The following is a 12,581-nucleotide window of genomic DNA, read 5'->3' on the forward strand; positions in this document are numbered from 1 at the left end:
TCTGGGATTACAGGCGTGAACCATCGCGCCGGCCCCTAAAAAGCTCTGTGGGGTTCCCTAAGTCCAGACAGCCAAATCGGGGAGTAGCGTGACCTACAGCACAACTGTCAAGGGGCCCTTGTACCCATTGCAAAGGCATCATCTGAGGAAAGCATCTTCTTTCAGGATGCTGGATGCCTAGATGTGTTCAAATATAAATGTGTGTGTATACTTACATTTTTAAGAGACTTTTATTTTGGAATAATTTTAGATTTACAGAAAAGCTGCAAAGAATAGCACAGAGAGTTCCCTCAAATTCTCCGCCCGGTTTCCTCTAACGTTCGCATCTTACACAGCCATGGCACATTTGTCAAAACTACAAAATTAACACTGGTATTACTTTTAACTAAAGGATTTTTGGATTTTACCAGTTTTTCTACTCATGTCTTTTTTGGTTCCAGAATCCAACCCAGGATATCGCACTGCATTTAATCAAATGTCAATATGTAGGCTTTAACTTTAGTTTAAAATAATCACCAATTTACAGGAAATTGCAACAACAACAAAAAAACAGTACAGAGATTCTGTGTACCCTTCACCCAATTTCCTTCAGCAGTAACTCCTTGTATAACTACTCAATATCAAAACCATGAAATAGACATTGGCGCAATCCATAGATGGTATTAAATATACATGCATATATATATATATATTTTAAGTTGAAAATATTTTTAAACCTCGCTTTGCCTCACAGCTAAGAAGATCGAATACTTTCCCCCAAAACACAGAATTTGTATCTAACGCCACTCACTTCCAAACTGAAGTCCAGCCATAAAATTATTGATCCCTCTCTCTAACCCTCCAATTACTGGCAAGAATGTGCCCATACATTCCCCAAAGCAGGAGTGTGCTCTGCCATAGGCCTGGATGTCCTCACCTTCATGGACCTTGAACTCCCTAAATTAATGGTGTGTGTGTGTGTGTGTGTGTGTGTGTGTGTGTGTGTGTAGGCAGCTCCCGTCTCAATCCATCCTAAAATCACTCCCTCGGAGCACCACTGCCCCTCTCGTCTTCTAGAACTTCTAGAAAGATAAGGAGCCAGATATGCAACCAAGTACCTTTGTTCTACTGTTAGCTCTAAAGACAACTGAATCTATCCCAGCTAGGATGTATTCTAAGGAATGCAGAAGCAGGCCAAGTGCAGTGGCTCACGCCTGTAATCCCAGCACTTTGGGAGGCCGAGGTGGGCAGGTCAGTTGAGGTCAGGAGTTTGAGACCAGCCTGGTCAACATGGCAAAACCCCATCTCTACTAAAAATACAAAAATTAGCCGGGTGTGGTGGTGGGTGCCTGTAATCCCAGCTACTCGGGAGGCTGAGGCAGGACAATCGCCTGAACCTCTGAGGCAGAGGTTGCAGTGAGCTGAGATGGCACCATTGGCCGTCTCAAAAAAAGAAAAAAAAAAAAAAAAGAAAAAAAAAAAAAGAAAAGAAAAGAATACAGAAGTAAATTAAATAACCACAATTACAGTTTTGTTTTGTTTTGTTTTTTTTTTTTTGAGACAAGGTCTGGCTCTGTAGCCTAGGCTGGAGTGCAGTAGCACAATCTCAGCTCATTTCAGTCTGTGTGTCCTGGGCTCAAGCCATCCCGCCCCCACTCCCAGCCTCAGCCTCCTGGGTGGCTGGGACTGCAGTTGCCTGCCACCGCACCCGGCTAATTCTTGTATTTTTTGTAGAGATGAGGTTTCACCATGTTGCCCAGGCTGCTCTGAAACTCCTGAGCTCAAGGGATCTGCCCCCCTCAGTCTCCCAACATGTTGGGATTACAGGTGTGAGCCGCCGCACCTGGCCCAGACATCCCTTTTATCTGAAGCAACAACTGTCTGCTGTTCCTGTTTCCTTACTAATTATCCAGGAACTTCTACAGGCGAACTCTGAGAAGAACAACTTTTCTTGTTTTTATGTCGGCATAACTAAAAGCAAAGCTGGCTAGGAAGAGGTTACTTGAAAATGATTTCACCTGAACTCAAATGAATAGGCTGGCTACTGCATAGAGCAACAGAGGGGTCCCTTCAATTTAAAAGCTCAGGACTCTGAGTCCATTGCTGGTTGGAAGAAGGCAGGGACATTCTTTACTTCTGCCTAAAACTGGGGAAAATGTAGGCTTCTGCTCTGAAGCAATCCTCAGTGCTGCTTCGAGGTCAGAACTCCCGAGAGGCATCTGAGTGCTGGCCTGTCGCTGCGGCTGGCATTCCAGGCATTTCATGGGCTCCACTTCAGCCCACGCTCGGCTCCATGGGGCTGGCAGCTGAGGGGAGTTTGTGGCAGAGTGCGCATGGGGCATGGCCCACGCGATGTGAGTGACAAAGGGGCTCTCTCTGAAGCAAGTCCTCTGCACTCCAGTCTATTTCAGGAAAAAGAGAACAATTCCGTTAGGGGTGGGGTTTGCTGAAGTGTCCAGCTGCCTGCTTTCCAGCATGGAGAGGGAGGACTGGCTTAACTGGAGGACGGCCTTCTCAGTTGGACTGTGTCAAGGCCAAGGTGAGGCTCCAAATCCCAGAAAACCTCTCTGCAGGGTCTTCTGACTTTCAGAGTGGCGAGAATGGAAGCGGGCTCCCTACCCCTTCAGCACTGGGGAGACCAGTGATCGGTGAGGCAGAAAGATAGACGGGCCCAGGCAGAGGGGGCAGGAGCAGGGGAGGTGCCCAGGGCAGTGGCTGGAAGGGGAACGGAGAAGCAGCAAGGGTCTGGGGATGGGGTCACAGCAGGTACTGTCCCTGGCCTGGTCAAAGGTACTGGAAGGGGAATGGAGAAGAAGTGGGGTGGGGGGTGGGGGGGCTCACAGCAGGTGCTATCCCTGGCCTGCATCCAAGGTACCAGAAGACCCCGACCTTTGGTGCCGCATGGACCCCAGAGGCTGGCCTTGGTCTGAGGTGTAAGCCGCTGACAATCAGCGTCACATCTCAGGCTGGGATGAATTTCTAAAAGTGCTAGACTGGAGAACCGTGGAAAAAAATCAGTGGGACAGAGTTTGGGAGCACTCACTGCTCAATGTCAGTGTCAGAGAGCACAGCGACATCAACGGGAGGAAGGCGAGGACCAGAGGCTGACGGAGCGAGCTCTGTTGGGGTGCAGGACCCACTCACGGGGGCCTCGGCTGTGCCTGTGGTCCAAGGCCTGGGGAAGTCACCGCTCTGTCTTCCCTCTCCATCCTCCGGTGACTTGGATCTGATTCCTGTTGCCATGGCAATCAGTCCAGCTGGCCTCACAGTTCACCAGCCTCAAAGTTGGCATCTGTAGGTGAAGCCAGTGGGACCCAGAGACTTAACTCCTCTCGGCTGAGCTGCCTCGGAGGAAGAGAACATCGCCAGCATCTCACAGACGTCAACATCCTGGGCCCGGCTCTAGCTGAAAAGCAAAATTCTCCCCAAGGCAGATGCATGTCCCCAAACCCACACAGGCCCTTTCTATGACTGCCCTGGAAATCTGTCTCCTGGGGAGAGGGGGTGCGTACGCTCAGGATCAAGTCCCAGCGTGAAGCAGGCCTCCAGGACGCCGTATTCATCTCTGAGAACAGGAGCCAGTAGTTGGGTGCAGAGTCTTGAGCCAGACCGCTCGGGTTCAAAACCTGGTCCCTTTTTAGTAATTGCATTCTAAGTGACTTTTTCTGTTTGTACTTCTGTTTCCTTCTCTGCAAGACGGGGATAATCACAGACACTTGCCCATGACGTGACACACTTAGAATGCTCAGGACAGGCCTGCCTGCATAGTAAGTGCCTGCAAACACTGGCTACTATTCTCCCTATGTGCAAACTTCTCCCAGCCAAAAGCCGCCCACACCAAGCCCCTGTGCCCCTTTTCCTTCCGCACCCACGAGCAGGCTGCTCCCAGGGCCCTGGAGCTCACTCTCCCAGCCGCCCTCACCACCCGCCATGGCGCAGACGAGCTTTCGAAGTCCTGGTCTCTCCCACTGGTCCGGGCATCTCTTGCCTCCTCTTCCCTCTCGGGCCCCACAACGTGCAGCACTTCTAGGGCAGTATACTTGCTGATTGCTTCCTTCACTATTGCTCACAACAACCAGCTAAGACACTGCCAAAGAAACACTCACAGCTGGCCGCTCCAAGGCAACTGGAGGGGATGCGGGGGCGGGCCCGTCCTGCCTCTGCCCAGCACCTGTTGATAAGAAGGAAATGTGGGGAGGAAAGAAAGGATGCGGGAGGCCGAGGCGGGAGGATCACATCAGGTCAGGAGTTCAAGACCAGCCCAGGCAACACGGCAAGACTCCATCTCTACAAAAAAATTTTAAAAATTAGCCGGGCAACGGTGTTGTGTGTGCCTGCAGTCCCAGCTACTACTGGGAGGTCAGGGCAGGAGGATCGCTTGAGCCCAGGAGTGGAGGCTGCAGTGAGCCGTGATTGTGCCAGTCTGGGTGACAGGGTGAACAAGATGAGCTTTCAAAATAAAATAAAAGATAAAAATAGGCCAGGCATGGTGGCTCACACCTATAATCCCAGCACTCTGGGAGGCCGAGGCAGGCAGATCACCTGAGGTCAGGAGTTTGTAACCAGCCTGCTAGCCAACATGGTAAAACCCCATCTCTACTAAAAATACAAAAATTAGCTGGGCGTGGTGGCAGGCGCCTATAATTCCAGCTACTCGGGGGCCTTAGGCAAGAGAATCGCTTGAACCTGGGAGGCGGAGGTTGCAGTGAGCCAAGATGGCGCCATTGCACTCCAGCCTGAGGAACAAGAGCAAGACTTTGTTTCAAAAATAAATACATATATAAATAAATAAAAAGAAAGTAGGAATCAGGTGGTGACTCACACCTGTAATCCCAGTACTTTGGGAGGCCAAGGTGGGAGGATCACTTGAGGCCAGGGGTTCAAAACCAGCCTAGTCAACATAGCCAGGCCCCACCCTCAGCAACTGTATCTACAAAATAAAAATAACGAAAAAGAGGATGGAGGAGAAAGCCGAGACCAGCAACAGATCCCCAGAGGGCTGGCCCACCGCTAGTTGACAAGGAGGAAAAAAAGTCAGCACTTCCCTGGAAGAGAAAGAATTCGAAAACGGTGGTGGCTGAAAAGTCAGCATGCCTGTGTGAAAGGAAGCAATGGAGTCGCACCAACTCCTCCTCCATCCCGGGCGCTTTAGGGAGATCAGAGTTCTGCCAGAGAATCAGAACCAGAAGGAGAGATAGATTAAGAAGTTTATTTCAAGGAATCGGCTTACGTGATTGTGGGGGCTGGCTAGGCAAATCTGAAATCCAGAGGGCAGGCCAACAGGCCAGAAGCTCCCCGGAGGAGCCGACGCTGTAGGCCCCAGCCAGGATTTCTTCTTCAGGGAAACCTCGGTTCTGCTCTTGAGGCCTTTCAACCGATGGGATGAGGCCTGCCCACCTCGCAGAGAACCATTTACTTACAGCCAATGACCGTCAGAGCTGACCACACCTACAGCACACCTCACAGCAGCACCCAGGCCAGCGTTTGGTTGAATCATGGGTATCACAGCCCGGCTAAGCTGACACAGGAAACTGACCATCACGGGGTTTAAGATCACTAGAGTTACTGTGAGATCGAGTCACTTCGTGTTGTTTTGTTGTTGTTTTTATAGCGATGGGGTCTCACCATGTTGCCCAGGCTGGTCTCAAACTCCTGGGCTCGAGGATGCCTCCGCCTCGGCCTCCCAAAGTACTGGGATTATAGGCATGAGCCACCATGCCAGGCCAAGAGCTAGTGGCTTTGGATACGGACCACCATGGAACAGGTCCTCTTGCGTGTGGGCATTGGGGCATGGAAGGCTGTTTTGAGGAGCATCAAAGTGACCTCTACCCAAGCATGGGAGGTCTCAGAAACTTGAGTTCTAGGCAAGGCAGTGCAGAAAAAAGCAGGCTCCTGAGCCAGTGCTGTCTCTCTCCGTGCAAAGGAGAAGAGCCCCTCTGAGGCCTGCACACACATTCAGCAGGACACAGAGGTCAGCCTGTGGGGGCCACCGTGAAATGTCCCGTTGGAGTCGACAGGAGCCTGCTCTGAACTCAGTCCTCCTCCTGTGATGCTCTGGTTAAAAAGTAAGCCAGGCTGGGCTGTGCTATCTTTTAGTGTGGGAAAAACGCTCTTAGGCTGGGCGCGGTGGCTCACGCCTGTCATCTCAGCATTTGGGGAGGCTGAGGTTAGTGGATCACTTGAGTTCAGGAGTTTGAGACCAGCCTAGGCAACATGGCGAAACCCCATCTCTACCAAAAATACAAAAAAAATTGGCCACGTGTGGTGGTGTGCGCCTGTGGTCCCAGCTACTCGGGAGGCTGAGGTGGGAGGATCGATTGAGCTTGGAAGGGCAAGGCTGCAGTGAGCTTGTGATCACGCCCCCACACTGCAGCCTGGGCAACAGAGCAAGATCCTGTCTCAAAAAAAAAAAAAAAAAAAAGAGGACAGATGTAGTGGCTCATGCCTGTAATCCTAACACTTTGGGAGGCCGAGGTGGGTGGATCACTTGAGGTCAGGAGTTCGAGATCAGCGTGGCCAACATGGTGAAACCCAGTCTCTACCAAAAAAAAAAAAAAAAAAAAAAAAAAAACAAAAATTAGCTGGGTATGGTGGCACATGACTGTAGTTCCAGCTACCCAGGAGGCTGAGGCAAGAGAGTTACTTGAACCCAGGAGGCAGAGGTTGCAGTGAGCCAAGATCACACCACTGCACTCCAGCCTGGGTGACAGAGTGAGACAAAAAAGCTCCTAATACGTCAGATTTTAACCCAAAGGTAATTTCCAGCAGGGCTCATCAGCTACAGCGACGGTTCTCAGTGTTGCTGTGTGAGCATCAGCTGGGGAGCTTGGTAAAATGCAGATTCCCAGGTTCATACTTGGGAACAAAATTAGCTGGGCGTGGTGGCACACGTTTGTAGTCCCAGCTACTTGGGAGGCTGAGGCAGGAGAATTGCTTGAACCTGGGAGGCAGAGGTTTCAGTGAGGCGGAGGCTGAGGCAGGAGAATCACTTGAACCTGTGAGGCAGAGGTTTCGCCAAGATAGGGCCACTGCAGAAGTTCTGACTCAGTAGCTGTGGGATGGGGACAGGGACATCCTGCAGTTGCTGTGTCCCCACATCAGCACAGGGACGAGCAAAAACTCAAAGCTTCCTCCCTCCCTCAACTCCTGGCCAAGACTGGACGGGGTGGGGGGTCCCCAGAATCCTGAAAACAGATAGCCGTGAGGAAATAAAGTGACCCCAGCACACTTGAACTTTGTGAGCACAGCATTAGTGTGTGGGATGGGCTGGCCCATCCAGAGATGGGGTGTGAGGGAGGAGCGTGGACTCGTGGTGGCTCCTGGCTTCAGCCCCAGCACTGCTGCCAGAGCGAGAGCAAAGGTGAGTGGGGACGGTGGGAGGGCCATGTGTTTTCAGGGGTGGGCACGGCGGAGGTCTCAGGCAAACACTAACACAGTGAACGGTAACTGCCAAGCCCTCCTGCCAGCCCGCTCCTCCTGCCAGCCCGCTCCTCCAGCCAGCCCGCTCCTCAGGCTCAGAAACAGCCCCAGAGGAAAAGATGATTCACAAGAGAGAGTAAGACCCCAGGGACATCTGAGCTAAACCACACACACCTTCCACTGCTCAGCAGCCCCCGACCCAGACTTCCAAACAGAATTCCCTTCTCTGAATCCAGGCAGCCACCTGGGTGAAGGTGTCTGCCCATGAAGGCTGCTGCCCCGGGCACCAGGTGGTCAGGAGGGGCTATTTCTCCTCCTCCAAAGTCAGGGCCCTCAGATAGAAAAGAAAATCCTCCCAGTCAGAAAGAGGAGGCTCTGACTTTAGGGACAATCTTTCTAGTCAGAGAGGAGAGGTCTGGACCCTGCAGACAATCTTTCTAGTCAGAGAGAGGAGACCTGGGTTTCAGGGACAATGGCTTCCAGTTAGACAGAGGAGATGGTGGTGGTAGTGCATGCCTGGCGTCCCAGCTACTCGAGAGGCCAGGGCGGGAGGATCACTTGAGCCCAGGAGTTGAGGCTGCAGTGAGCCAATGCACTCTAGCCTGGGTGACAGAGCAAGACCCTGTCTCTAAAAATAAAAATAAAAAATTGGTGAGGTGGGCAGATCACAAGGTCAAGAGATCAAGACCAGCCTGGCCAACATGGTGAAACCCCATCTCTACTAAAAATACAAAATTAGTTGGGTATGGTGGCAGGTGCCGATAGTCCCAGCTACTCAGGAGGCTGAGGCAGGAGAATCACTTGAACCCAGAAGGCAGAGGTTGCAGTGAGCCGAGACCGCACCACGGCACTCCAGCCTGGTGGCAGAGCGAGAATCTGTCTCAAAAAAAAAAAAAAAAAAAAAAAATGGGTGGTGGCTCACACACGTAATCCCAGCACTTTGGGAGGCCAAGGCAGGAGAATCACCTGGGGACAATCTTTCCAGTCAGAGATTCTAGGCCTGGACTTTGAGGACAACCTTCTCTGTCAAGAGAGGAGGCCAGGATTTTGGGCAATGGGGAATCAGTAATCAACACATGACACTTGATTGTGTTCCACAAAATACAAAACTCACCAAGTCAACAGTCTTTAACCAAGTCAGACTCTCCTGGAGTCATAACCGGAGGACAGAGATTTAAACGATGTTCCTTGCTACAGAAAGGTCTTCGCTCTAAGTATCAGGCCCAGCCTCTGCTGCATTAAACAGAAGATGAATAACGCCCCAGGAAGACGCATCTTGCTGGCCAGCCAGCCCTGCTGGTCCAGCAAACCAGGAGCAATTCAAGAAAACCGGAAGCCATCTTTACCAGGGAACAGAACTCCGGGGGAGTTGTGAGCTCCTTCAGCACAAAAGAAAATGTCGATTCTGGCCGGGTGCAGTGGCTCATGCCTATAATCCCAGCACTTTGGGAGACTGAGGTGGGCAGATCACTTAAGGTCAGGAATTTGAGACCAACCTGGGCAACATGGTGAAGCCTCTGTCTCTACTAAAAATACAAAAATTAGCCGGGCATGGTAGCAGGTGCCTGTAATCCCAACTACTCGGTAGGCGGAGGTGGGAGGATTGTTTGAACCCGTGAGGTGGAGGTTACAGTGAGCTGAGATGGCATCACTGCCCTCCAGCCTGGGTAACGGAGCAAGACTCTATATCAAAAAAAAAAAAAAAAAAAAAAAAAAAGTCAGGGCACGGTGGATCATGCCTGTAATCCCAGCATTTTGGGAGGACAAGGCGGGTGGATCACCTGAGGTCGGGAGTTCGAGACCAGCCTGACCAACATGGAGAAACCCCGTCTCTACGAAAAACACAAAATTAGCCGGGTGTGGTGGTGCATGCCTGTGATCCCAGCTACTCGGGAGGCTGAGGCAGGAGAATCACTTGAACCCTGGAGGTGGTGGTTGTGGTGAGCTGAGATCGTGCCATTGCACTCAAGCTGGGCCAACAAGAATGAAACTCTGTCTCAAAACAAAAAAGAAAAGAAAAGAAAAAGTTGATTCTGGTACCCATGCCCTCGGACGGCACGATTCCCAGGAACGCAGTAGCCCTCGGCATCGATGGGATGTGGAGATTCATTCTGGAAACATCTCCAGCCCCACAGCTCATCTCCCAGAAGCATGATGGTCCCTCCACATCCAACACTCAGCCACCAAGAGCCTCTGACCCATGGACACTGTGCTGGGTGTTCACAAATCATGGCAGAGGGACAGACAGGTGTCCTGAGCCTTGGGGAATCTAATGTCCATGGGGATGGACACAGGTAAGAAATCACAGCTGGGCAAAATTACAATGGGCAGCAGGGGAGAAGAGGAGAAGGCGGTCTGGGACGTTGTCCCTGTGTCCTCATCAAGGAGGTAAGGGAAGGGTAACAGGGAACACGTCACACCACGGGCGTCAGGGTGGGCGAAGTAGGGCATGGGGGGGGGAGGACCAGCAGCTGGGGAGGGAGGACCGGCAGCGGGGAGGGAGGACGGTGAGGGAGGATCGGCAGCGGGGAGGGAGGACGGAGAGGGAGGACCGGCAGCGGGGAGGGAGGACGGAGAGGGAGGACCGGCAGCGGGGAGGGAGGACGGAGAGGGAGGACCGGCAGCGGGGAGGGAGGACGGAGAGGGAGGACCGGCAGCCGGGGAGGGAGGATGGAGAGGGAGGACCGGCAGCCGGGGAGGGGCACATGATGGCTGAAATTGCCGAGGAGGCCAGGGTGTTGAAGTAACCAAGAAGGCAGGGACAGGTGGGGGGGTGGACAGGTGAGGTGGGAGAGGTGAGGCAGGAGAAGTGAGCAGCCTTGCAGGCCTCCATGAAGAACCCGCCTTTGTTTTAGGAGCAACGGGAAGCCACAGCGTGTTTAGGGGTAGAGGGATCTCTTGCCAGAACTGTTCTAGAAGCCTGGCGGCGGGGACTGGTAAATATACCGAAAACAAAACCAAACCAAACAAAGCCACATATACCCCCTGGCCCTCCTCGAGGGTTTGCTTCTACCAAGACAGTGAACATCAGGTTGGGGTGTGTCGGGTCACAACGTCACCCTCTGCTCCCATTTCCCCCACAGCATCTAATGCACAGTGGACACATGGCAGACCCCTCGTACGTGACTACACCCCAAGGATCTCTATGTGTTGGAGAGGCCTGCTCTGCAGATCACCTGGACCCAAAGGCACAGCTTAGCTGGCACTGTCTGCATGAGCAGATGAAACCTCAGACGTCACTCTGATCCAAACACAATATGCCTATATGAGAGCAAAGAGATTGCTTTAATGTCCTCTAACAGGTTAAAGGCCAGCACAGCTAAGCTAAGGGCCACAGGTGATGGCTTCAGAAAGAAAAGCCACTTTCATAAAAGAAACTGGGTAAGGCTGGGCCAGTATCTTTTCATTTAAAAGTATACCTTGGCCCAGCACGCTGGCTCACACCTATTATCACCACCACTTTGGAAGGCTAAGGAGGGAGGATCGCTTGAGGCCAGAAGTTCAAGACCAGTCTGGTCAACACGGCAAGATGCTATCTCTACAAAAAATTTTAAAAGGGCCGGGCGTGGTGGCTCAAGTCTGTAATCCCAGCACTTTGGGAGGCCGAGGTGGGTGGATCACGAGGTCAAGAGATCGAGACCATCCTGGTCAACATGGTGAAACCCCGTCTCTACTAAAAATACAAAAAATTAACTGGGCATGGTGGCACGTGCCTGTAATCCCAGCTACTCAGGAGGCCGAGGCAGGAGAATCGCCTGAACCCGGGAGGAGGTTGCGGTGAGCCGAGATCGCGCCATTGCACTCCAGCCTGGGTAACAAGAGCGAAACTCCGTCTCAAAAAAAAAAAAAAAAAAAATTTTAAAAAAGATAGCTAGGCATCGTGGTGCATGCCTGTGAGGTAGGATTGCCTGACTTGGGAGGTGGAGGCTGCAGAGAGCCGTGATTGCACCACTGCACTCCAGCCTGGGTGACAGAGCGAGACCTTGTCTCTAAAAACATAAATAGGCCGGGTGTGGTGGCTCACACCAGTAATCCCAGCACTTTGGGAGGCCGAGGTGGGCAGATCACCTGAGGTCAGGAGTTTGAGACCAGCCTGGCCAACATGGTGAAACCCTGTATCTACTAAAAATACGAAAAAGAAAACTAGACAGGCGTGGTGGTGCGTGCCTGTAATCCCAGCTATTCAGGAGGCTGAGGTGGAAGAATCGCTTGAACCCAGGAGGCAGAGACTGCAGTGAGCCGAGATCACACTATTGTACTCCAGCCTGGGCGACAAGACCCGAAACTCCGTCTCAAATAAATAAATAAAATAAAATTAATAAAAAATAAAAATATCTCCAGAGAGCAAAGCCCTTCTCTCTCACTCTGCAGGGTAGTTTAATTGTTCCCTCTAAACCCCTTGAACTAGAGTGCGAGTGAAGTGCTGGCCCTGGGGGAAGGAGGACCGTGCTGTGGAAGAGCCGCGGTCTCAGGCTTCGAGAGGAGGCTGTGGATGTGCGACACCAGCTCAGAGCCCGCGGGAAGGAATTGTTCTCCCCCTGTGTCATCTCCTGTTGAAACTCTGGCCTGGGCCAGGTGTGGTGGCTCATGCCTGTAATCCCAGCACTTTGGGAGGCCAAGGTGGGCAGACCACTTGAGGTCAGGAGTTCAAGACCAGCCTGGCCAACATGGTGAAACCCCGGTCTCTCCTAAAAATGCAAAAAATTAGCTGGGCTTGGTGGCACGTGCCTGTAATCCCAGCTACTCGGGAGGCTGAGGCAGGAGAATCGCTTGAACCCAGGAGGTGGAGGTTGCAGTGAGCCGAGATCACGCCACTGCCCTCCAGCCTGGGTGACAGAGTGCGACTCTGTCTCAAAGAAGAAGAACAATGACAACAAAAGCAGCTCTGGCCTGACCTGGAAGAATCTGGTGGCTGAGGGGCTTCAGCGGCTCTACCCAGATCTGCAGCGGGCTCTGTCCAGGTTGAAGCCACGGCAGAGAGAAGAGTGGCAGTCTTGGGAAAAAGCCCAAAAAGAAAGACTTGGAAGTTTTGAGCCTCAAAAATGACTGACAGGTCCGTGGCTACTGGAACAAGCTTTCACCAGCTGTGGGGGGTGGGGAGCCATCACCCTCCTGTCCCCAGGAGACAAGAGAAAACTGCTGCAAGTTGCTAGTTGCCCTGTCCGTGATGTGTTCAAATGCTG

The 12,581-nt window shown here is 52.2% G+C and overlaps 1 long non-coding RNA gene across 1 annotated transcript; it reads right to left on the reverse strand.

Annotated features, from left to right (window-relative positions):
• Positions 1-211: 211 nt before the first annotated feature.
• On the reverse strand, positions 212-9,102 carry LOC141580204 (uncharacterized). Its single transcript, XR_012512308.1, has 2 exons — positions 3,023-9,102; positions 212-2,381 (listed from the first exon to the last, which is right to left on the reverse strand). It is a non-coding gene; the product is annotated as an uncharacterized LOC141580204 (long non-coding RNA).
• Positions 9,103-12,581: the final 3,479 nt, after the last annotated feature.

The sequence above is a fragment of the Saimiri boliviensis genome, chromosome 11 (assembly GCF_048565385.1).
Source record: "Saimiri boliviensis isolate mSaiBol1 chromosome 11, mSaiBol1.pri, whole genome shotgun sequence".
NCBI lineage: Eukaryota > Metazoa > Chordata > Mammalia > Primates > Cebidae > Saimiri > Saimiri boliviensis.